A 23,462-nucleotide genomic window follows, 5' to 3' on the forward strand; every position below is an offset into this window, starting at 1 on the left:
ATATCTCTTTAAGCAGTGCAAATGCCTGTGCCCTTGAAAATACATGTATGTCTGAGGAGGGGACCAAGTGTCAGCTTATATAATGAGAACTCATCTCACTGGCCAGGCATGGTGGCTTATTCCTGTAATTCCAGCACTTTGGAAGGCCAATGTGGGAGGTATTACTCATAGCCAGGAGTTCGAGACTGGCCTGGGCAACAAAGAAAGACCCCATCTCTACCAAAAAAATTTTTTTAGTTAAAAAAAAAAGAACTCATCTCACTGATTCTCTTATAATCTTTTTCAAATTAGGTAAAAAGCCTCATGATTTCTGACTGGTGTCATTTATCCATATGTGTAAGGTTAAGCAACAGATGTTTTAAATGTAGGACAAAAGCTGGCCCCCCTCCGTCTCTTCTATTTTCTCCTCTTCTTCCTTGGTCTATTCTCAGAGCTTGAAATGGACCACATTACCTTTCAGACTGACACAATAGACTAGCCAACGCACTGAAAAACTGAGCTCTCCAGCTTGCTGATTCACACCTTCTTTAAGCAAAGAGATGATTGTTTTTAACTCATAATGTCTTTATTATTTCCTGACTCCTAACAAGCTTCAGTCAACCGAGATCTTTTTGTATCACACAAGTAAATACTGAAATAGAAAAAAACAACAATGTCCAAAAAGAATTTCCATTTTAGATTTTTTTTCCCTTAGGTAAGCTAAAAAATGAATTATTCTGCTCATCTAAAATGAAAAATATTAATGCTGGTTAGCCCTTCATAGCGTTAGGGTAACACTTTTTGATGAAATTCAGTAATTTAGTCTTGCAGCTTAATGGCAGGATCAATGAGCAAGGAGTTAGAAGGCTTGGACTCTATTTTCAGTTCTCTCTCTGGCTCATTACCACCACTCTGCCCTGACCATCTCCTATTATTACTGGGAATCTCAATTATGTTAGCAATGAAATTCGGAAAAAACACTCTGTAAGCTAACAAATAAGAGGATGCCGCAATCTTATTTCTTCAGTTGATGTACCATTACGGTCTCAGGCAAGAATTTGGCCAATTTGGTACCCCAGTTTCTTTATCTATGAAAAAAAATGATAAAGCATTTGCTCATCTTCCTTCCGCCTCCTTCACACAAATGTAGTAATTACCAGGGAATTGGTATCAATGCTATAAAAATTCTTGGATCTCGCTAGAACATTTCTATATAAAGAGGAGTGTCCTTTCAATTATTTCCACTGGTATTTTTAGGTACTTAGTACTCTCTGAGTTTGAGCCAGATCAATTCTATTTGGAAAAGATTACTATTTATACTGTCCTTCTTTGCAGAACATTTGCAGAAATAGAATAGGTTACAGAGAACAGGCTTTAAGAAAACAAAATTATTCCACAAGATTGTTGGCAATTAAAAATTTTTCTGATTCACATTATTATCCCTAACCAAGAAGCAGCTTATTAATTCAGAGCTGTCTATAGCCATGTTGTCTAGGTAACAAATACCAGCTATCAAATGAGGATACTACTCAGTTGATCCTAGCTATTCTAGGATTTTTGCAAAGTGCTTCAGAAAGGTGTGTTGGTAGTGAGGGATCTTAGAATCTAACAATGGTTGACAGAGAGCTTAAAATCTGTTTAGTTTTGTGTATGTGTGTTAAACCTAGGAAACGTAAAGGGGTATTCACCAGTCTCATGTAAATATCAGAAGGGTGGAAGATAATAAGTAATATCCTATGAGTAAAAGGATTATTATCCTTACAATATCCTTTTTAATTTTTGAAGATGGTGATGATTATGTATTTAGTTATACAATTACGTGGTCACATTAATGAGTACTACTAAATGCAAAGCTCAAATAGTGAAGGGAAATATTCTCGGATCAAGATGTGAAGCACTATTAATTAAAAGATGAGTCTGAAACAGAAAGATCAATTTATGGGGTAAAAGGAATAGAGGAATATAAGTACCAAAAAATCCCAACCAAATAAGACCCAAGATATAGGGTTAGGCTGGTAACTGACAGAGCTCTTTGTAGGCAGATCAGAAGGGTAGATGCCCGGCAACTAATATTGGAAATTAATCACTAGGAAACTGGAGTTAAAAGGTAGAAAATCCAGTAACTTTGCTTACAACAGGTACCCATAGAAAACCTATAAACTGGCCTGGTGCGGTCGCTCATACCTGTAACCCCAGTGCTTCGGGAGGTCAAGGCGGGTGGGTCACCTGAGGACAGGAATTTGAGACCAGCCTGGCCAACATGGTAAAACCCTGTCTCTACTAAAAATACAAAAATTAGCTGGGCGTGGTGGTGCACATCTGTAATTCAAGCTACTCGGGAGGCTGAGGCAGGAGAATCACTTGGACCCAAGAGGCGCAGGTGGCAGTGAGCCGAGATCGTGCCACTGCACTCCAGCCTGGGTGATAGAGCAAGACTCTGTCTCAAAACATAAATAAATAAATAACATTTAAAAAAAGAAAACCTGGCCGGGCGCGGTGGCTCAAGCCTGTAATCCCAGCACTTTGGGAGGCCGAGGCGGGCGGATCACGAGGTCAGGAGATCGAGACCATCCTGGCTAACACGGTGAAACCCCGTCTCTACTAAAAATACAAAAAACTAGCCAGGCGCGGTGGCGGGCGCCTGTAGTCCCAGCTACTCGGGAGGCTGAGGCAGGAGAATGGCGTAAACCCAGGAGGCAGAGCTTGCAGTGAGCTGAGATCCGGCCACTGCACTCCAGCCTGGGTGACAGAGCAAGACTCCGTCTCAAAAATAAATAAATAAATAAATAAAAAAAGAAAACCTATAAACTGCTTGAGGATGGCTCTTCATTCATTCACTTAATGAAGATATATTAAACACCTCTATATGCCAGACAATATTCTAGACCCTGGGGAATCAGCTGTGGTCAGCATCAACATGGGGAAGATTGTGGGAGCAAATAAAGGTCACCAATTTGCACCATTTATATTCAAGTTGGAGGGACAGACAATAAACAAATAAATAAGTAAAAGGTATAGTATGTCAGGAATAAAGTCTATGGAGAAAACTTAAGTGGGGAATGCTGGGGGTGAAAAATGGGGTTGCAATTTTATTTATTTATTTATTTATTTATTTATTTATTTATTTATTTATTTTGAGACAGAGTCTTGCTTTGTCGCCCAGGCTGAAATACAGTGACATGATCTCACCTCACTACAACCTCTGCCTCCTAGGTTCAATATTCTTCTGCCTCAGCCTCCCAAGTAGCTGGGATTACAGGTGTGCACCACCATGCCCAGCTAACTTTTGTTATTTTCAGTAGAGATGGGGTTTCGCCATGTTCGCCAGGCTGGTCTTGAACTCCTGACCTCAGGTAATCCACATGTCTTGGCCTCCCAAAGTGCTGGGATTACAGGCGTGAGCCATCATGCTCAGTGCAATTTTATTTTATTTTATTTTATGTTTTGCAGAAGGAGTTTCGCTCTTGTTGCCCAGGCTGAAGTGCCATGGCGCAATCTGGGCTCACTGCAACCTCTGCCTCCCGGGTTAAAGCAATCCTCCTGCCTCAGCCCCTGGAGTAGCTGGGATAACAGGTGCCCGCCACCACACTCAGCTAATTTTTTGTATTTTCAGTAGAGTCAGGGTTTCACTGTGTTGGCCAGGCTGGTCTCAAGGTCCTGACGTCAGGTGATCCACCCGCCTCAGCCTCCCAAAGTGCCGGGATTACAGGCGTGAGCCACTACACCTGGCCCGGGGTTGCAATTTTAAACAAGGTGGTTAGGGAAGGCTTATCTGAGAAGCAAAGACTTGAATGAGACAAGGAGGAGGGAGACAGTCATGAAGATATCCGGGGAAAAGTGTTCTAGGCAGAGAACACATCAGATGCAAAGACTTTGAGGCAAGATCTTGCTCAGCACTTCTGAAAAATAGTAAGAAAGCCAGATATTTGGGGCACAGTGCGGAAAGTGGAAGAGTAATAGATGATGTCAGAGAAGTGAGCAGACACGCCAATAATGTTGGGTCCTATAGACCATTTTAAGGACTCTGGCTATTACTTTTCAGTGAGAAGAGAAACTATCAGAGAGTATTGAATAGAGGAAAAGCAAAATATGACTTAGAGTTTAAAAGGATCAGTCTGATTTTTGGTTTGAGACTAGGCCATTTAGGATAGTATTCCAATAACCCACGTATGTAAGAATGGTAACACACAGACTGGTAGTGGTGGAAGAGTCAGAAGGGGCTGGGGCCAGCTCAATGGCTCACACTTGTAATCCCAGCACATTGGGAGGCTGAGACGGACAGATCACTTGAGCCCACAAATTCAAGACCAGCCTGGCCAACATGGCGAAACTTCATCTCTACTAAACATACAAAAATTAGCAGGGCGTGGTGGCTCACCCTGAAATGCCAGCTACTTGGGAGGCTGAGGCATGAGAACTGCTTGAACCCAGAAGGCAGAGTTTGCAGTGAACCAAGATTGTGCCACTACACTCCAGCCTGGGCGACAGAGAGATTCTTCTGAAGAGAGAGAGAGAGAAAGAGAGAAAGAGAGAGAGAGAGAGAGAAAGAAAGAAAGAAAGAAAGAAAGAAAGAAAGAAAGAAAGAAAGAAAGAAAGAAAGAAAGAAAGAAAGAGAGAAAGAGAGAGAAAGAAAGAAAGAGAGAAAGAAGAAAGAAAGAAAGAAAGAAAGAGAGAAAGAAGAAAGAAAGAAAGAAAGAAAGAAAGAAAGAAAGAAAGAAAGAAAAAGAAAAGAAAGAAAGAAAGAAAGAGAAGAAAGAAAGGAAGAAAAAGAAAGAAGAAAGAAAGAGAGAAAGTGAGCAGTGGCTGGAATCTGGAAATATTTTGAAGGTAGAGCCATCAGGATGAGCTAATAGACTTGAAACAGTATATGAGAGAAAAAGAGGAGTCAAGATGACACTAAGACTTTCAGCCTGAAAACCTGGAAAAATGGAGATGCTGTCTATTGACATGGGGAAGACTGTGGAAGGAATCCTAATTTGCATTCTTATAGGCTAGCACAATGCCAGACACATTGGAATGTTCAGTGAATACTGATAATCTTATCTGAATCTAGTTTCTGTATATGTGGGATCAGAGTTGCTCTAGATACAAGATTGACTTGTTAGAGTTACTAAACTAGGATTTCGTTCTAGATTCTGAGACAAGGTTAAAACCAGGGGTATGCTGGAGCTGACTCATGCAAGAGCCAAACTGCTAAATTTTCAGGATGTTGCAAGCCGAGTATTAAACACAACCTTTATTTCAAACTAAATTATAAGGTCAGTCGCAGTGGCTCACACCTGTAATCCCAGCACTTTGGGAGGCTGAGGCTGGCAGATCACGAGGTCAGGAGTTCGAGACCAGCCTAGCCAACATAGTGAAACCCTGTCTCTACTAAAAATACAACAATCAGCTGGGCGCGGTGGCACACGCCTGTAATCCCAGCTACTCGGGGGACTGAGGCAGGAGAATCACTTGAACCCAGGATGGGGAGGTTGCAGTGAGCCAAGATCACGCCACTGCACTCCAGCCTGGACAATAGAGCGAGACTCTGTCTCAAAACAAAACAAAACAAAAACTAAATTACATAGGTTTACAGCTGATACATTGTAAAAACAAAGATAAAAATACCTAAAACACCTTACTTGCTAATAATTTCACTATATTTTACTATTGTCTAGGTTTTTCAGATACCTATGTATATTGTATGGTATGGTAGAAATGCTATACAATGATGTGCTACCATGCCTCTCGTCTCAATTCTGTGTTCACTGATGTATCAGTAGCTTTAAATTGGCCATGGTGTGAATATTTACAATACAGAAATGGGCAAATGTTGGCAAATGTTGCTAATGAGGGCTTCCTATGCTGGTTAAGCTTGTAAATGGAAATTTAGTCGTCTCTGATTTGAAGGCAATGATAGGGGAGAAGCAAACTGTTACGTATTTCGTAAACATACATTTGTACAAGCACTGCACACACAGTATGATAGTATGGTTATAGAGGAGGTCTTCTCTGTTCAGATGAGGGAGGGTTGGGAGCTGGGGAAATAATAAGACAGAGGCCAGGCACCGTGGCTCACGCTTGTAATCCCAATACTTTGGGAGGCCAAAGGGGAAGGATCACTTGAGCTCAGCCTGGGCAATGTGGTGAGACCCCATCTCTAAAAAAATGGCCGGGTGCGGTGGCTCAGGCCTGTAATCCCAGCACTTTGGGAGGCCGAGGCAGGTGGATCACCTGAGGTCAGAAGTTTGAGACCAGCCTGACCAACATAATGAAGCCCTGTCTCTACTAAAAACACAAAATTAGCCGGGTGGTGCTGCATGCCTGTAATCCCAACTACTTGGGAGGCTGAGGCAGGAGAATTGCTTGAACTCAGAGGTAGAGATTGCATTGAGCTGAGATCGCGCCATTGCACCCCAGCCTGGGCAAGAAGAGCAAAATGCCATCTCAAAACAAACAACCAACAACAAAAGTGGCCAGGCGTGGTGGTCCTAGCTACTCCGGAGTGTGTGGTGGGAGGATCACTTGAGCCCAGGAGATTGTATTACTGCACTCTAGCCTTGGCAACAGAGTGAGACGCTGTTTGAAAAAGAAAAAAAGAACAAAGTAATAGTAGGAGAGAGACATACAAGGAATTCCATGCAGTAGAAGAGCAGTCTTAAATATTGACCAACCTAGAGATTGCTAAGAGAGATGAGTATCTACATTCAATCAATGACTTAATAGAATTAAACCTGTACCAAATTACAAGCTGTTAACAAGGGAGATTAGCAGCTTTGGACTGCTTATATGTATATTTGACATTGTAGGGGATGAGGAGAAAACAAGGACTAGTCAATATCATGAACAGTGACTGCATATTTGTGAGACTTTCCCGCTAGGCCTATTTAAAAAAGAAACATCAAAGATATTAAAGACACTGTCAAATTATTCCTGTGAGATAGTTAGTTAGAAAAACAGTACAATTTAGTTTTATTGTTTTTATCTTACCAAGAAGGAAGCTGGAATCCAAGAAATACTAATGAGTTGTTGAGGAAGACAGAATGAGTGAGTCAATGGTAGAATTGGTGGGGAGAAAGATCCTGGTCATTATAAGATGGACAACAGTGAAAAAGGACAGCAATTCAGTGATTTTTTTGTCAAGGGAAGCAGGGTTGAAAATATGGATATTAATTACAAACATGGCAACAAAAATTAAAAGTTGAAAATGATAAAGGACACTGAAACCACATTTGCAAAATTATGACTGAGACAGTGAAAGAGATCTAACTTAACTGACTCTGTCTTGCTTCTAACCTTCAAGCTGTCCTTGTTCATTCCTGAGCGTAGGCTGAACTAGCTTTGGGAGAAACTTAGTTGATAGTTAATAGTTTAAACAACTATCTTGATGAATCGGCTCTGTCTAGGCAGCAGGCAAGGTGAACCCCTTGGGTGGTTACAACGCTATGACAAAAAGTACATCTTTAGTTCCCAGTTTTCCCCAAATATCTCCACGTAACTGACTCTGAATGTTTCCAAAATTGCACTGTTTTCCTTTTTCTTAGTTGTATTCATTCTCCATCTCCCATCCTCCCTCACTGACTTTCTGTTTCAAAGCTTTAATGTTTCTTACGTACAATTTTTTCACAGTTGTTTTCTATAATTCCTAAAACCTCATATTTAGCAGAATCACTTGGTTTGAGCATTAGTTTTATTTCCCCAGACATATTTATGGATATGGGGATCTGGAATTACGGGGCCAATGGGCAGAGGTTTATCAAGACTCAAGCAATGCATGACAGAACCTGTTTATAATACCCTCACTTGTTCGATATGATAGTTTAAAATATTTACTAAGTTCTTAAGTGAAAACTGATATATTATTATTTAGTTTGCATTTCCTTGGTTTCTAATGAAACGGAACATTTTTCTTACATGTTTTTACACTAATATTATGTCATTTGCCTATCCATTTCCTTGAGGCCTAGTGTAATTTTATCAATTCGTATGAACTCAAGATCTTGGCTCACTGCAAGCTCCGCCTCCCAGGCTCACGCCATTCTCCTGCCTCAGCCTCCCGAGTAGCTGGGACTACAGGCGCCCGCCACTATGCCCGGCTAATTTTTTGTATTTTTAGTAGAGACGGGGTTTCACCATGTTAGCCAGGATGGTCTTGATCTCCTGACCTCATGATCCACCCGCCTTGGCCTCCCAAACTGCTAGGATTACAGGCGTGAGCCACCGTGCCCGGCCCGTATGAACTCTTTATATAAAGATATTAGCTATTTATGCTTAGTAGCTTTGCAAATATTTTCCCTTTCTGTTGTTGCCTATTCATTTTGGCTAATTTTTAAAACTCTGTTCATATTTTCTGTTGATTTTTTTACTTACTATTTTTTTTGTTTCTCCTCCTCCTCCTCCTTCCTCTTTTCTTCCCCTTCCCCCCCTCCCCTCCCCTCTCCTCCATCCCCTCCCTCCCCTCCCCTCCCCCCTCCCCTCCCCTCCCCTCCCCCCTCCCCTCCCCCCTCCCCTCCCCCTCCCCTCCCCTCCCCCCTCCCCTCCCCCTCCCCTCCCCTCCCCCTCCCCTCCCCTCCCCTCCCCCCTCCCCTCCCCCCTCCCCTCCCCCTCCCCTCCCCTCCCCCTCCCCTCCCCCTCCCCTCCCCCTCCCCTCCCCCTCCCCTCCCCCTCCCCTTACTCTTCCCCTCCCCTCTCCCTCCCCCATCTCCCCCACTCCTCTATCTCCTCTCTCCCTCCCTCTCCCTGTCTCTCTCCTTCTTCTTCCTCTTTTAGAGATAGGGTCTCACTCTGTAACCCAGGCTGGAGTGCAGTGGCATGATCATAGTTCTCTGCAACCTCAAACTCCTAGGCTTAAGCAATCCTCCTGCCTCAGTATCCCAAGTACCGAGGATCACCATGCCTGGCTAATTATTGCTTCCAAATATATATATTTAAATATCATGCTCCAGAGGCTTATTACATATTCAGTGCTATTTTCTTCTGATTTTTTCCATTCAATATTTATACCTGCTTTTTAATTCATCTGGAATTTATTTTGATATATAATACGAAAGAATAATCTAAACATATTTTTCCAAATTTATAAGCATTTCAGAATGGTCCTTCCTTTGCTTACTATATGACACATTAAGTTCATATATAATGGAACTATTTCTGCACTATGCATTATTTAAACTTGTATTTCTTGGGGTTTTTTTTTTTTTTTTGCTTTTCTTTTTTTTGTTTTTTGAGACAGTCTCACTCTGTCACTCAAGCTGGAGTGCAGTGGCATGATCTTGGCTCACTGCAACCTCTGCCTCCCGGGTTCAAGTAATTCTCCCATCTCAGTCTCCCGACTAGGTGGGACTACAGGAGCCCACCACCATGCCTGGCTAATTTTTGTATTTTTAGTAAAGACAGGGTTTCACCATATTGGTCAGGCTGGTCTCGAACTCCTGATCCGCCTGCCTTGGTTTCCCAAAATGCTGGAATTACAGGCGTGAGCTGGCCTAAACTTGTATTTCTGTTTTAACGTAATAGTTTTGATATATTATCATATTCAATTGGTTTAGTTCTTTTTCATAATTAGAAAGCTTTTTCTCCCCTATTATTTATACTCTTATTCTCCCAGATCAAGTTTTAGAATCATTATAGATAGTACAAAGATTTTGATAGTAACAATGGTCCTTTGTTCTTCGATAGAACAATAGTTATTTCTCCAATACTACTAATTATATTAACAATTAACAACTAGGTTAACAATAAGAAAAGAAGTATATAAAGTTGATTGATTCATGCTATTGAATTCTTTTTTTTTTGAAACGGAGTTTTGCTCTTGTTGCCCAGGCTGGAGTGCAATGGCACGATCTTGGCTCACTGCAACCTCCGCCTTTCGGGTTCAAGCGATTCTCCTGCCTCAGTCTCCCAAGTAGCTGGGATTACAGGCATGCCACTATGCCTTGCTAATTTTTTGTATTTTTAGTAGAGACGGGGCTTCCCCATGTTGGCCAGGCTGGCATCAAACTCCTGACCTCAGGTGATCCACCCACCTCGGCCTCCCAGACTGCTAGGATTACAGGCGTGAGCCACTGCGCCTGATCTTTTTTCTTTTCTTTTGTTTTTTGTTTTTTTTTTTGAGATGCAGTCTCACTCTGTCGACTAGGCTGGAGTGCAGTGGCACAATCTCGGCCCACTGCAACTTCTGCTTCCCAGGTTCAAGCTATTCTCCCACCTCAGCCTCCTGAGTAGCTGGGATTATAGGCACTAGCCATGATACCTGGCTAATTTTTGTGTTTTTGTAGAGATGGAATTTCACCATGTTGGCCAGGCTGGTTTTGAACTCCTGACCTCAGATGATCTGCCCACTTTGGCCTCCAAAAGTGCTGGGATTATAGGTGTGAGCTACTGTACCAGGCCTAGAGCCTCTTAAAGGTTAAAAAAAAAAAAAAAAAAAAAAAGGTTTTCTTTCTCAAATTTATTTTTTCTTCAAAAACGATCAAATTCTTAGAGAACATATAGAAATTGAGAGCTTCTATAGTCTATGGCAAATATTTCTTAAACTTAAAAAAGTGAAAATAGGCCGGGCGCGGTGGCTCAAGCCTGTAATCCCAGCACTTTGGGAGGCCGAGATGGGCGGATCACGAGGTCAGGAGATCGAGACCATCCTGGCTAACACGGTGAAACCCCGTCTCTACTAAGAAATACAAAAAATAGCCGGGCGAGGTGGCAGCGCCTGTAGTCCCAGCTACTCGGGAGGCTGAGGCCGGAGAATGGCGTGAACCCGGGAGGCGGAGCTTGCAGTGAGCTGAGATCCGGCCACTGCACTCCAGCCTGGGCTACAGAGCGAGACTCCGTCTCAAAAAAAAAAAAAAAAAAAAAAAGTGAAAATAGACCAGGCACAGTGGCTCACACCTGTCATCCCAGTGCTTTGGGAGGCCAAGGTGAGGATTACTTGAGGTCAGGAATTTGAGACCACCCCGGGTAACATAGCCAGATCCCATCTCTAACAACAAAAAAATTAGTTGGATATGGTGGTGTACACTTATAGTCCTAGCTACTCAGGAGGCTGAGGTGAGACGATCATTTGAGCCCAGAAGTTTGAGGTTACAGAGAGCTATGATCATGCTACTGCACTCCAGCCTAGGTGTCAGAGCAAGACCCTATTTCAAAAAAGTAAGAGGAAGGAGAAGAAGAAGGAGGAGGAGAAGAGGAAGAAGAGACAACTAAGAAGAAGGAGAGATAAAGAAAGAAAGAGGAGGAGTAGGAGGAGGAGAAAGAGGAAATTAAATTCCATTGTCATGGAACAAATTACTAAATTTTTGGCCAGGCTTGGTGGCTCACACCTGTAATCCCAGCACTTTGGGAGGCCAAAGTGGGTGGATCACCTGAGGTCAGGAGTTCGAGAACAGTCATGGCCAACATGGTGAAACCTCATCTCTACTAAAAATACAAAAATTATCTGGTTGTGGTGGCGGGTGCCTGTAATCCCAGCTACTCCAGAGGCTGAGGCAGGAGAATAGCTTGAACCTGGGAGGCAGACATTGTAGTGACCAGAGACTGTGCCATTGGACTCCAGCCTGGGTGATACAATAAAATTCCATCTCAAAAAAAAAAAAGGAAAAAAATTACTAAGCTTTCACACTTTTAGATGGGGCTCTACAGGGCCTCATTGCCATTTTCTCTTTAATACCTCAGATAAAAGGTCAGCAGAAATGTTCAATTTGAAGTATTTTCCTGTAATTCTATGGATGATTTAGAGTCTCATCTACAGTTGTTCCTAACAATGTCTTTACTCCTAACAAGTTTCCTTATTATGGGACAAAGTGTTAGCTCTCCAAAACTAACCAGGAAACAGGACAATAAAAAGAGAGCTGTTGCTTGTAAATGGGAAGCGTAAAGGGTGAGTGGCAACTCACAGAGAACAGCTTCCTGCTCCCTACATCTCTTTTTGAAAATGATTCTGTCAAAGATATTTCATTATAGTAATGTAATGGTTTCTATTATAATTGGCTCCCATTTCTTTTTTTTGGATTACAGGCACGAGCCACCGTGCCAGGCAATTGGCTCCCATTTCAAAAGAAGCCTACCACGTTGGAAAAGAATGTCAAGAGTATCCAAAAGTTATTCATTTATATGTTCTTGTTTGTAATTTATAAAGACTTTCAAGATATGATTTCATTTTACCATCTTGCTTTTATAACCTGTACTATAGTTTGAATATTTTTCCCCTTTAAAAATCCTATTGAAATTTAACCTTTGGGCCAGGCGTGGTGGCTCATGCCTGTAATCCCAGAACTTTAGGAGGTCAAGGTGGGTGGATCACCTGAGTTCGAGACCAGCCTGGCCAACATGGTGAAACCCCTGTCTCTACTAAAAATACAAAAAGTTAGCTGGGCGTGGTGGCGGGTGCCTGTAATCCCAGCTACTCGGGAGGCTGAGGCAGGAGAATCGCTTCAACCCAGGAGGCAGAGTTTGCAGTGAGCCGGGATCGCACCATTGTACTCCAGCCTGGGCGACAAGAGAGAAACTCTGTCTCAAAAAAAAAAAAAGGAATATAATCTTCAATGTGGCAATATTAAGAGGTGGAGCCTTTAAGAGGTGAGTGGACCATGAAAATTCTGCCCTCATTAATGGATTAATACATTCATATATTGATAAACTAATGAGTTAATGGATAATGGGTTCTCAGGGGATGCAACTGGTGGCTTTAAAGAAGAGGAGGGGAAACCTGAGCTAGCATTCTCAACCCCTTGCCAATTTATGCTTGCACTGCCTATGGACTCTGTTAGAGAGTCCCCACCAGCAGGAAGGCTCTCACCAGATGTAACCCCTTGACTTTGGATTTCTCAGCCTCTATAACTACAAGAAGTAAATTCCTTTACTTTATAAAATACCCAATTTCAGGTATCCTCTTATAAGCAACAGAAAATGGACAACTGCCCTCTTACAGATAAAATGTCTATCTTCTGCTTTTGATTATGTTTCTTTAAACTAAATATACATTTTCTTTTTTTCTTTTCTTTTCTTTTTTTTTTTTTGAGACAGGGTCTCACTGTGTCACCCAGGCTGGAATGCAGTGGTGTGGTCTGGGCTCACTATAACCTCCACCTCCCGGGTTCAAGCCTCAACCTCCTGAGTAGCTGGAATTTCAGGTGCCCACCACCATGCCCAGCTAATCTCTGTATTTTTAGTACAGATGGGGTTTCACCATGTTGGCCAGGCTGGTCTAAACTCCTGACCTCAAATGATCTGCCCCCCTTGGCCTCACAAAGTGCTGGGATTAAAGGCATGAGCCACCACACCCAGCAATTTATACATTTTCTAGATGTCTGTTATTGCTTCATTTCCTGTTGCTGAGCCTTGCTTTGTTATTTTAATAAAGCATAAATAATACCTCCAGTGGAACTGGGTTTACTCTTATGACTGATTAACCACACCCTCCTAATTAGAGATTTACTAGTCATTCAGAGAGTAGTATAGTCAGCATCAAAATATTGTGCCACAGGCATATATATAAACACTTTTTAAAATAAATCTACTTTAGGAGGCCAAGGCGGGTGGATCACAAGGTTAGGAGTTCGAGACCAGCCTGGCCAACATGGTGAAACCCTATCTCTACGAAAAATACAAAAAATTAGCCAGGCATTGTGGCACACACCTGTAGTCCCAGCTACTCAGGAGGCAGAGGCAGATGAATCGCTTAAACCTGGGAGGCGGAGGTTGCAGTGAGCCGAGATTGTGCCGCTGTACTCTAGCCTGGGTGACAGAGTGAGACTCCATCTCAAAAAAAAAAAAAAAAAAAAAAATCTGAAAAAATAGCCAAGAAATTTACCAATCACGATGTCTACTTTTCATCTCTATGAGATTAATACACTTATTATTTAGTAAGAAAGTCCTCATAGTTACAAACGTACTATTTTCTGTTTTCACCAGCTCACAAAAGTCTTCCTCCTCCTCCCCTACCCAACCAATAACCTTCAAATATTCGAATTATGCAAGGAAAATTTAGAATGAGGGGATTCTCAGAGGAAAGATTTATTGTTTTTCAGAAAACAGTCAAGAGCTTTTAAGAGCCATCTGCAACAACAGGGATGGTTAAGTAAACTATAGTGAATATATCCAATGGAATACTATATAGTTTTTGTTTTATATTTTTTCTAGAATACTATATCATTTTTAAAAATAATGACATAGGGTGGGTGCAGTGGCTCATGCCTGTAATCCCAGGGATGGGATTTGGGAGGCTGAGGCGGGTGTATCACCTGAAGTCAGGAGTTTGAGACCAGCCTGGCCAATATGGTGAAACCCCGTCTCTACAAAAAATACAAAAATTAGCTGGGCATGGTGGCATCTGCCTGTAATCTCAGCTACTCGGGAGGCTGAGACCAGAGAATCTCTTGAACCGAGGAGGCGGAGGTTGCAGTAAGCTGAGATTGTGCCCCTGTACTCCAACCTGGGCAACAGAACAAGATTCCGTCACAGAAGAAAAAAAAAAAGACATAAATCTATCTTCACTGATGTGAAAAGATATTTATGATACATAAACTGATAAAAGGAGGTTATAAAAACATTTTTTGTTTAACATAAGAAAAAAAAAGGCTAGGTGCAGTGGCTCACGTCTGTAATCCCAGCACTCTGGGAGGCCGAGGTAGGTGGATCACAAGGTCAGGAGCTCAAGACCAGCCTGGCCAACATGGTGAAACCCCATCTCTATTCAAAATACAAAACTTAGCTAGGCGTGGTGGTGGGTGCCTGTAATCCCAGCTATTTGGGTGGCTGAGGCAGGAGAATGGCTTGAACCGGGGAGGTGGAGGTTGCGGTGAGCCGAGATTGTGCCACTGCACTCCAGCCTGGGTGATAGAGCGAGACTCTGTCTCAAAAGCATAATAAAAAATAAAAATATAAAATAAAATAAGAAAAGAAAGACAGCATCTTGGTGTTGAACTCAAAATAACTAATTTTCTTCATTTTTAAAAATTTTGATATTTTAACAATTAGCATTTTTTATTTTCATAGACAAAACAAAAAGTATATTCCTATTTTTAAAAAATAAATATGAGTTGTTTGGTGATGAGAAAACAGTGTCCCTCTCTCTTTCTCTCCCTCCTTCCCTCTCTACCTTTCAATTCTTCTTGCTTCTGATTGGCTTGCTACTACATACAGGTTCTAACCCCAAGGTGGGAAAGATGGCTGCCCCCAGCTCCAGACTCCAAAAGTATACCTACAATTAACTGCAGCAGATAGAGATGATTTTCTTTATTAGCTCTAGCAGAAAAGTCACAGTGCAGACTATCTTGACTTGCATCAGGAACCAACAATGTGGTGGGAAGTGAGCAGGGGTAGCTAGGGAATGTAATTTTCTGATGGGACAAGTCTTGGTCACAAGGTATCTCCTATAGCCAGGCAGGAGAGGGAGTGAGTCCACACTGAGTTCCTTCCCAGTAGGACAGACTAGTTTTATCATCCTGAAGGAAAGAGGAAGGGTTGCTGAAAAGACTGAAAGAATAGATACATATTACAATATTTATTCTAGACTCTCATATTAATAATAAATTTTAAAAGGAGGCCGGGCGCGGTGGCTCAAGCCTGTAATCCCAGCACTTTGGGAGGCCGAGACGGGCGGATCACGAGGTCAGCAGATCGAGACCATCCTGGCTAACACGGTGAAACCCCATCTCTACTAAAAAAATACAAAAAACTAGCCGGCCGAGGTGGCCGGCGCCTGTAGTCCTCAGAAGGACTGAGGCAGGAGAATGGAGTAAACCTGGGAGGCGGAGCTTGCAGTGAGCTGAGATCCGGCCACTGCACTCCAGCCTGGGCGACAGAGCCAGACTCTGTCTCAAAACACAAAAAACAAAACAAAACAAAACAATTTTAAAAGGAATTTCACACTGGGTTTTTCAGTGTTTGAGAAGTGGAAGGCACCATTCAATATCAAAACCACAATACTTATTCATTCAATAAATATTCATCAAGTATCTACTATGTGCCCAGTAGCGTATATGCTACTGGGATGGGAAGTAAGCAAAAAGCAAACAAGTAAAATATCCCTACTCTCATGGATCATACATGTTCAGACATCAGCAACAACTCTGAAAAATGAGTCTGGAATTGTCCTCTGGCTGGAAATTTTATTGCAGTAGTTGAGATGAAAGAAAACGCACTTTGACTTTCATGTAATTATTTTTTCACTTGTCTGTGAATACCATAATAAGATTCTATTCTTAAAAGAAACTAAGCTAAGTCATGAGATTTACAGGCAAGTGAGAGGAGTACTGGCTTTTGTGCCTTGATATTAATGGAAAATTGCATTATCTAGACACACCCCAAGGTGTTCTGCAGCATTCTTGACTTTTAAACTTTGTTACTTAACCTGCCCTTACAGTGACACTGGGCAAACCAATCTTGGGTTGCATATTTAATTTCAAGCAAAAATTCTTTTACAGTTGACTCAGCAAAGAACAAAATTCTTTTTACAGGCCAGTAGGTTAAGGTACATAGATCAGAACAAGATATTCATCTTGTTTCTTGTTAGTGTTTACTCTTGGCATAGCGAACACCTAACACTGAGTTCAAAAAGCTTTGGAAGGAGAATCGAAAGCAAGTTTTAGCTAACATATTTTTGTGCTTTAAAAAAAAAAAAGTGTTAAGAATGGCTGGGCACAGTGGCACATGCCTGTAATCCCAGCACTTTGGGAGGCCGAGGCAGGTAGATCACGAGGTCAGGAGATTGAGACCATCTTGGCCAACATGGTGAAACCCTGTCTCTACTAAAATACAAATAATTAGCTGAGCATGGTGGCATGTGCCTGTAATCCCAGCTACTTGGGAGGCTGAGGCAGGGGAATCGCTTGAACCAGGGAGGTGGAGGTTGCAGTGAGCTGAGATTGTGCCATTGCACTACAGCCTGGCGACAGAGCAAGACGCCATCTCAAAAAAAAAAAAAAAAACCTGTTAAGAACATAGCAATTGTAATTCCCTACCATAGTGACTCTCAACTTCAGCTACACGTAAGAATCACCTTTTGAAAACTACTGGAATAGGGGTGGAGCTGGGTGCCGTGGCTCACACCTGTAATCCCAACACTTTGGGAAGGGGAGGTGGGTGGATCACCTGAGGTCAGGAGTTCGAGACCAGCCTGGCCAACATGGAGAAACCCCGACTCTACTAAAAATGCAAAAAATTAGCTGGACATGGTGGTGCATGCCCATCATCTCAGCTACTCTGGGGACTGAGACAGGAGAATCACTTGAACCTGGGAGGCAGAGGCTGCAGTAAGCCAAGATCCTGCCACCGCACTCCAGTCTGGGCAACAGAGCCATACTCTGTCTCAAAACAAACAAACAAGTAAATAAATAATTAAACTACTGGGATGGGGTTGAAGGGTGGGGATTAGACATTGATATCCTTTAAAAAGAGCAGTGTAGGCCGGGCACGGTGACTTATGCCTGTAATCCCAGCACTTTGGAAAGCCAAGGTGGGCAGAGGTTAGGAGTTCAAGACCAGCCTGACCAAGATGGTGAAACCCTGTCTCTACTAAAAATACAAAAAATTAGACGGGAGTGGTGGTGCACGCCTGTAATCCCAACTACTCAGGAGGCTGAGGCAGGAAAATTGCTTGAACCTAGGAGGTGGAGGTTACAGTGAGCCGAGATTGTGCCATTACACTCCAACCGGGGCGACAGAGTGAGACTCCGTCTCAAAAAAAAAAAAAAAAAAAAAAAAAAAAAAAGAGCAGTGTAGGTGATTTTAATACGCAGCTACAGTTGAGAACTGCCTAAAGAATAAGACAGACCCAGGCTGGGAGCAGTGGCTCAAGCCTGTAATCCCAGCACTTTGGGAGGCTGAGATGGGCGGATCACGAGGTCAGGAGATCGAGACCATCCTGGCTAACATGGTGAAACCCCATCTCTACTAAAAAAAATACAAAAAAAACTAGCCGGGGGAGGTGGCGGGCGCCTGTAGTCCCAGCTACTCAGGAGGCTGAGGCAGGAGAATGGGGTAAGCCTGGGAGGCGGACCTTGCAGTGAGCTGAGATCGCGCCACTGCACTCCAGCCTGGGCGACAGAGTGAGACTCCATCTCAAAAAAAAAAAAAAAAAGAATAAGACAAACTCAATAGAGGAGAGAAAATGGTGGACATTTTGAGTCTAGACACACCTTAGTTTCTTCAAAGAATAGGCTCTTAAAAGACAGTGGAAAAATAATTACATGAAGGCCAAAAGTGCATTTTCTTTCATCTCCGCTACTGCAATAAAATTTCTAGCCAGAGAACAATTCCAGGCTCACTTTTTGGAGTTGTTTCTGATGTCTGAATATGTATGAGCCATGAGGATAGGGATATTTTGCTTGTTTGCTTTTTTTTTTTTTTTTTTTTTTGAGGCAGAGTCTTGCCCTGTTGCCCAGGCTGGAGTGCAGTGGCACAATCTCGGCTGACTGCAATCTCTGCCTCCCCGGTTCAAGTGATTTTCGTGCCTCAGCCTCCCTAGTAACTGGGACTACAGGCGCCTGTCACCATCACGCCAAGCTAACTTTTGTATTTTTAGTAAAGACAGGGTATCTCCATGTTGGCCAGTCTGGTCTCAAATTCCTGGCCTCAAGCAATCCCCCCATGTCGGCCTCCCAAAGTGCTGGGATTACAGGTGTGAGCCCCTGCACCCAACCTGCTTTTTGATTACTGCCCACCCCAGATTCCATTGCTGGCCTGATTGTCATCAGTAGATCACTTTAACTCTTACCGTGTGTATACTTTTATTTTATTATTATTATTATTATTTTTGAGACAGAGTCTCCCTCTGTTGCCCAGGCTGGAGTGCAGTGGCATGATCTCGGCTTACTACAACCTCTGCCTCCCAGGTTCAAGTGATTCCCCCGCCTCAGCCTCCTGAGTAGCTGGGACTACAGGTGCCCACCACCACGCCCAGCTAATTTTTGTATTTTTAGTAGAGATGGGGTTTCACTGTATTAGCCAGAATGGTCTCAATCTCCTGACCATGTGATCCGCCCACCTCGGTCTCCCAAAGTGCTGGGATTACAGGCATGAGCCACCATGCCTGGCCGCCTACTTTTAAAAGAAAGGTAAATAATTCTACATTCATTCATTCATCTTCTCTCCTTTCATTCTTTTTCTTTCTCCCTCTTTTCTTTCTTATCCATTAATTCAATCACTCATTCATTAAACAAGCATTTAATGAGGGCAAGTACTATCCTAAGTAATAAGGATACAGACATAGAATTCATACGTTCATTCAAGTATTACAGCATTAATAAGGTAGCACATATAAATTAGTCATCTGGAGATTTTCGAGTAAAGTTCAATTTTTAAAAAGATAGCTGCAAAAAATATACACCAATTTTCCCTCTTTCTGTAAAAAATTGTGTTTAAGTTTGGGTTGTTGTATTAAGCAAACATCAATGTTCCTGACCTATTGTGCTGTTAATGAGTCACATAGTAAGTATCCGTCACAGTAATTTTTCATTTCTCATATATTGAATGCAAGAACGTAAACACCTATAATTCATTAGGTCTCACATAAGAAGAGATTCAAAGACACTACCTACTTTAATTAGGAGTTATCCAAAGTTAAGATTCTCCAGACGTCTTTGAGTATTTTGTCAAGTTCTGTTACTTCCGATATACTGAATCTTGCCCAGGGAGGCGAGCAGTATAGTTTGATCTTTAGCTACTATAAAATTCCCGAATCAGGTTACTGTGTAGGTAAAGGCAGAACAGAAGATGGCTTGAAAGTAAGCAGACACTTTACTCTTTTTTTTTTTTTTTTTAAATGAGACTGGGTCTCGCTCTGTTACTCAGGAAATGGAGTGCATTGGCGCGATCATGACTCACTGCAGCCTTAACATCCTGGGCTCAAGCGATCCTCCCACCTCAACCTCCTGAGCAGCTGGGATTTTTTTTTTTTTTTTTTTTCTTTTTTGGTATAGATGGAGTTTTGCTATATTGCCCAGGCTGTTTTCAAATTCCTGGGCTCAAGCGATCCTCCCACCTTGGTCTCCCAAAGTGCTGAGCCACCATGCCTGGCCAACATGTTCATGCTGTTTTCTCCCCTTTTTACGCTTCAGGTTGCAGCTTAGCAGCTGGTCAAAAACCTACTTCAACGACCAACTCCAAGACTATGGCTGTTAAATCCTCCTGGGGAGTTGGGCATTATCATAGCATAGAAGTAGTTCTTGATAACTTTTTTTTTTTTTAGACGGAGTCTGTCTCTGTCACCGAGGCTGGAGTGCAGTGGTGCAATCTCGGCTCACTGCAACCTCCGCTTCCCGGGTTCAAGCTATTCTCCTGTCTCAGCCTCCCAAGTAGCTGGTACTACAAGCGCCCGCCACCAGGCCCGGCTAAGTTTTGTATTTTTAGTAGAGACAGGGTTTCACCGTGTTAGTCAGGATGGTCTCGATCTCCTGACCTCGTGATCCCCCCACCTTGACCTCCCAAAGTGCTGGGATTACAGGCGCCCGGCCGTTATTGACAAATTTAAAGCTAAGAACAAACACAGGCTCACCTCACCCACAGAAGCACCACAGTCATTTTTATGCAGTAGTGTATCCACCTAAAACCAGAGGACAAAAAAGAAATATTTTGAAGTAAAACCAACAACAGAAGGAAAACAGCAGGAGGGTAGGAAGAGAGAATAATCTTTCTGTTAAGAACAGATTCAAAGCTAACGGGTTCCAAGAGGGCAAGCCATTTCCATAGCATAAAGCTCCTGGCAACCAATAATTTTTATATTGCTATCACCACATAATTGTGTTTGTAATGAAGAGTGAGTTTGCTTACAAAAAGAAAAATACATTCGAAGGAGAATCAACATGAAGAGAATAAAATATAGCAGGTTCTCAAATAATGTCATTTTGTTCAGTGTTGTTTCCTTAGAATGAGGACAGAAAAAATTTGATTCCCAGCCAGGGCCACCGACTGTGTGGAGTTTGCATATTCTCCACATGTCTGCATGGGTTTTTTCCAGGTATTTCAGTTTCTTCCCATGTCCCAAAGATGTGCACGTTAGGTTCAGTGGTGTGTCCACATCGGCTCAGTCTGATTGCTGGTGTATATGTGAGTGCACCCTGATGGAATGGCATTTTGTCCAGGGCTAGTTCCTGCCTTGCACCAGTGCTGCCCAGATAGATTCTGGCCACTCTAATTGGGAACATAATTATCTTACTTGGCCGAGTGTGGTGGCAGGCACCTGTGGTCCCAGCTACTTGGGAGGTTGAGGCAGGAGGATCACTTGGGCCTGGGAAGTTGAGGCTTCAGTGAGCTGACATCATACCACTGCACTCCAGCCTGGGCAACAGAGCAAGACCTTGTCTCAAAAAAAAAAAAAAAACCTCACAAAATTACTTGTTTTTATCAATCTTTCTTAAATGTATGTGTAGCTCACATTTATTTCAATGTTTAACATTGGAAGTGTTTTAATCTTTATAAGTTTGGTTGACATTGTTGTGACATCAATTAGCTTATGGTAAAATTGGTTTCATAGTATGTTGAAGTTTTCAAGAACCTGTTGATGATAAGTAAGGACTTACTGTAATTCTAGGTCTAGGGATGCTTATGGTCTGAATGTTTGTGTCCTCCCCAAATTCTTACGTTACTACTATATCTTCCCATTGTGATGGTATTAGGAGGTGGTGCATTTGGGAGGTAATTAAGGTAGATGAAGTTATGAGGATAGAGCCCTCATGAATGGGATTAGTGCCCTTGTAAGAGTCCTGGGAGGCCAGGTGAGGTGGTTCACACCTGTAATCCCAGCAGTTTGGGAGGCCGAGGCAGGTGGATCACCTGAGATTGGGAGTTCAAGACCAGCCTGACCAACATGGAGAAACCTCATCTCTACTAAAAATACAAAATTAGCTTGGCGTGGTGGCACATGCCTGTAATCCAAGTTACTTGGGAGGCTGAGGCAGGAGAATTGCTTGAACCCGGAAGGTAGAGGTTTTGGTGAGCCGAGATTGTACCATTGCACTCCAGCCTGGGCAATGAGTGAGAAACTCCTTCTCAAAAAAAGAAATTCACCACCCATAACCTTGGGTCGAACATATTTCAATGATATTTAATTTCCATGCATATATTGAAAGGTTAAAAAAAAATCACTGAATCAGAAGGAGGAAAAGAATTTTTGATAATAAGCTTTAGGAGATACAAATATGCAGATATGTAATTTGCTCTGGTAACCTCCAGAAGTGTATATACACAGGCATTTCTAACAAATATAGACAAATTTTTTACTCACTGTTATGGGCTGCATACCCTGGAGTGGCCATGATGTCAGAAAATCCATGGTCATATCCCCAAAGTCGATATTGCTGCCTGGTTTCCCAGTTGTAGTTGCAGCGTGGTGATAGAGCGATATTACAGCTTAACAGAGGCCTCTAGCAACAGCAAGTGATCTGGTGCAGAGTTTCTCACACTTTATGGTACACAAGAACCATCTTATGTACACCACAAAGTGTGCATAAGATGGCTTTGGTGTGGTGGCTCATGCCTGTAATCCTAGCACTTTGGGAGGCTGAGGAGGGTGGATTGCTTGAGCCCCGGAGTTTAAGACCAGTCTGGACAACATAGTGAGACTCCCTCCATCTGTACTAAGAATACAAATTAGCTGGGCATGGTGGTGCACGTTTGTAGTCCTAGCTACTTGGGAGGCCGAGGTGGGAGGATCACTTGAGCTTGGGAAGTTGAGGCTATAGTGAGCCACGATCACGCCAAGACACCTTTTTTTTTTTTTTTGAGACAGAGTTTTGCTCTTATTGCCAAGGTTGGAGTGCAGTGGCACAATCTCAGCTCACTGCAACCTCCGCCTTCCAGTTTCAAGCGATTCTCTTGCCTCAGTCTCCCAAGTCGCTGGGATTACAGGCTCCCGCCACTAAGCCCAGCTAATTTTGTTTTTGTATTTTTAGTAGAGATGGGGTTTCACCATGTTGGTCAGGCTGGTCTCGAACTGCTGACCTTGTGATCCACCCGCCTCGACCTCCCAAAGTGCTGGGATTACATGCGTGAGCCACTGTGCCCGGCCTTTTTTATTTTTATTTTTTTCAAGACAGAGCTCTGTCGGCTAGGCTGGAGTGCAGTGGCACGATCTTGGCTCACTGCAACTTCTGCCTCCCGGGCTCAAGCCTCAATTCTCCTGGCCCAGCCTCCCAAGTAGCTGGGATTATAGGCATGTGCCACCATGCTTGGCTAATTTTTGTATTTTTAGTAGAGCCGGGGTTTCACCATGTTGGCCAGGCTGGTCTCAAACTCCTGACCTCGTGATCTGCCTGCCTCGGCCTCCCAAAGTGCTGGGATTACAGGCTTGAGCCACTGTGCCTGGCTTTTTTTTTTTTTTTTTTAGACTGAGCTTCCCTCTTTCACTCAGGCTGGAGTAAAGTGGTGCAATCTCATTTCACTGCAACCTCCGCCCCCCGGGTTCAAGCGATTCTCCTGCCTCAGCCTCTTGAGTAGCTGGGACTATAGGTGCCTGCCACCACGCCTGGCTAATTTTTGTATTTTTGGTAGAAATGGGGTTTCGCCAT

Source organism: Macaca fascicularis, chromosome 9 (assembly GCF_037993035.2).
Source record: "Macaca fascicularis isolate 582-1 chromosome 9, T2T-MFA8v1.1".
Classification (NCBI taxonomy): domain Eukaryota; kingdom Metazoa; phylum Chordata; class Mammalia; order Primates; family Cercopithecidae; genus Macaca; species Macaca fascicularis.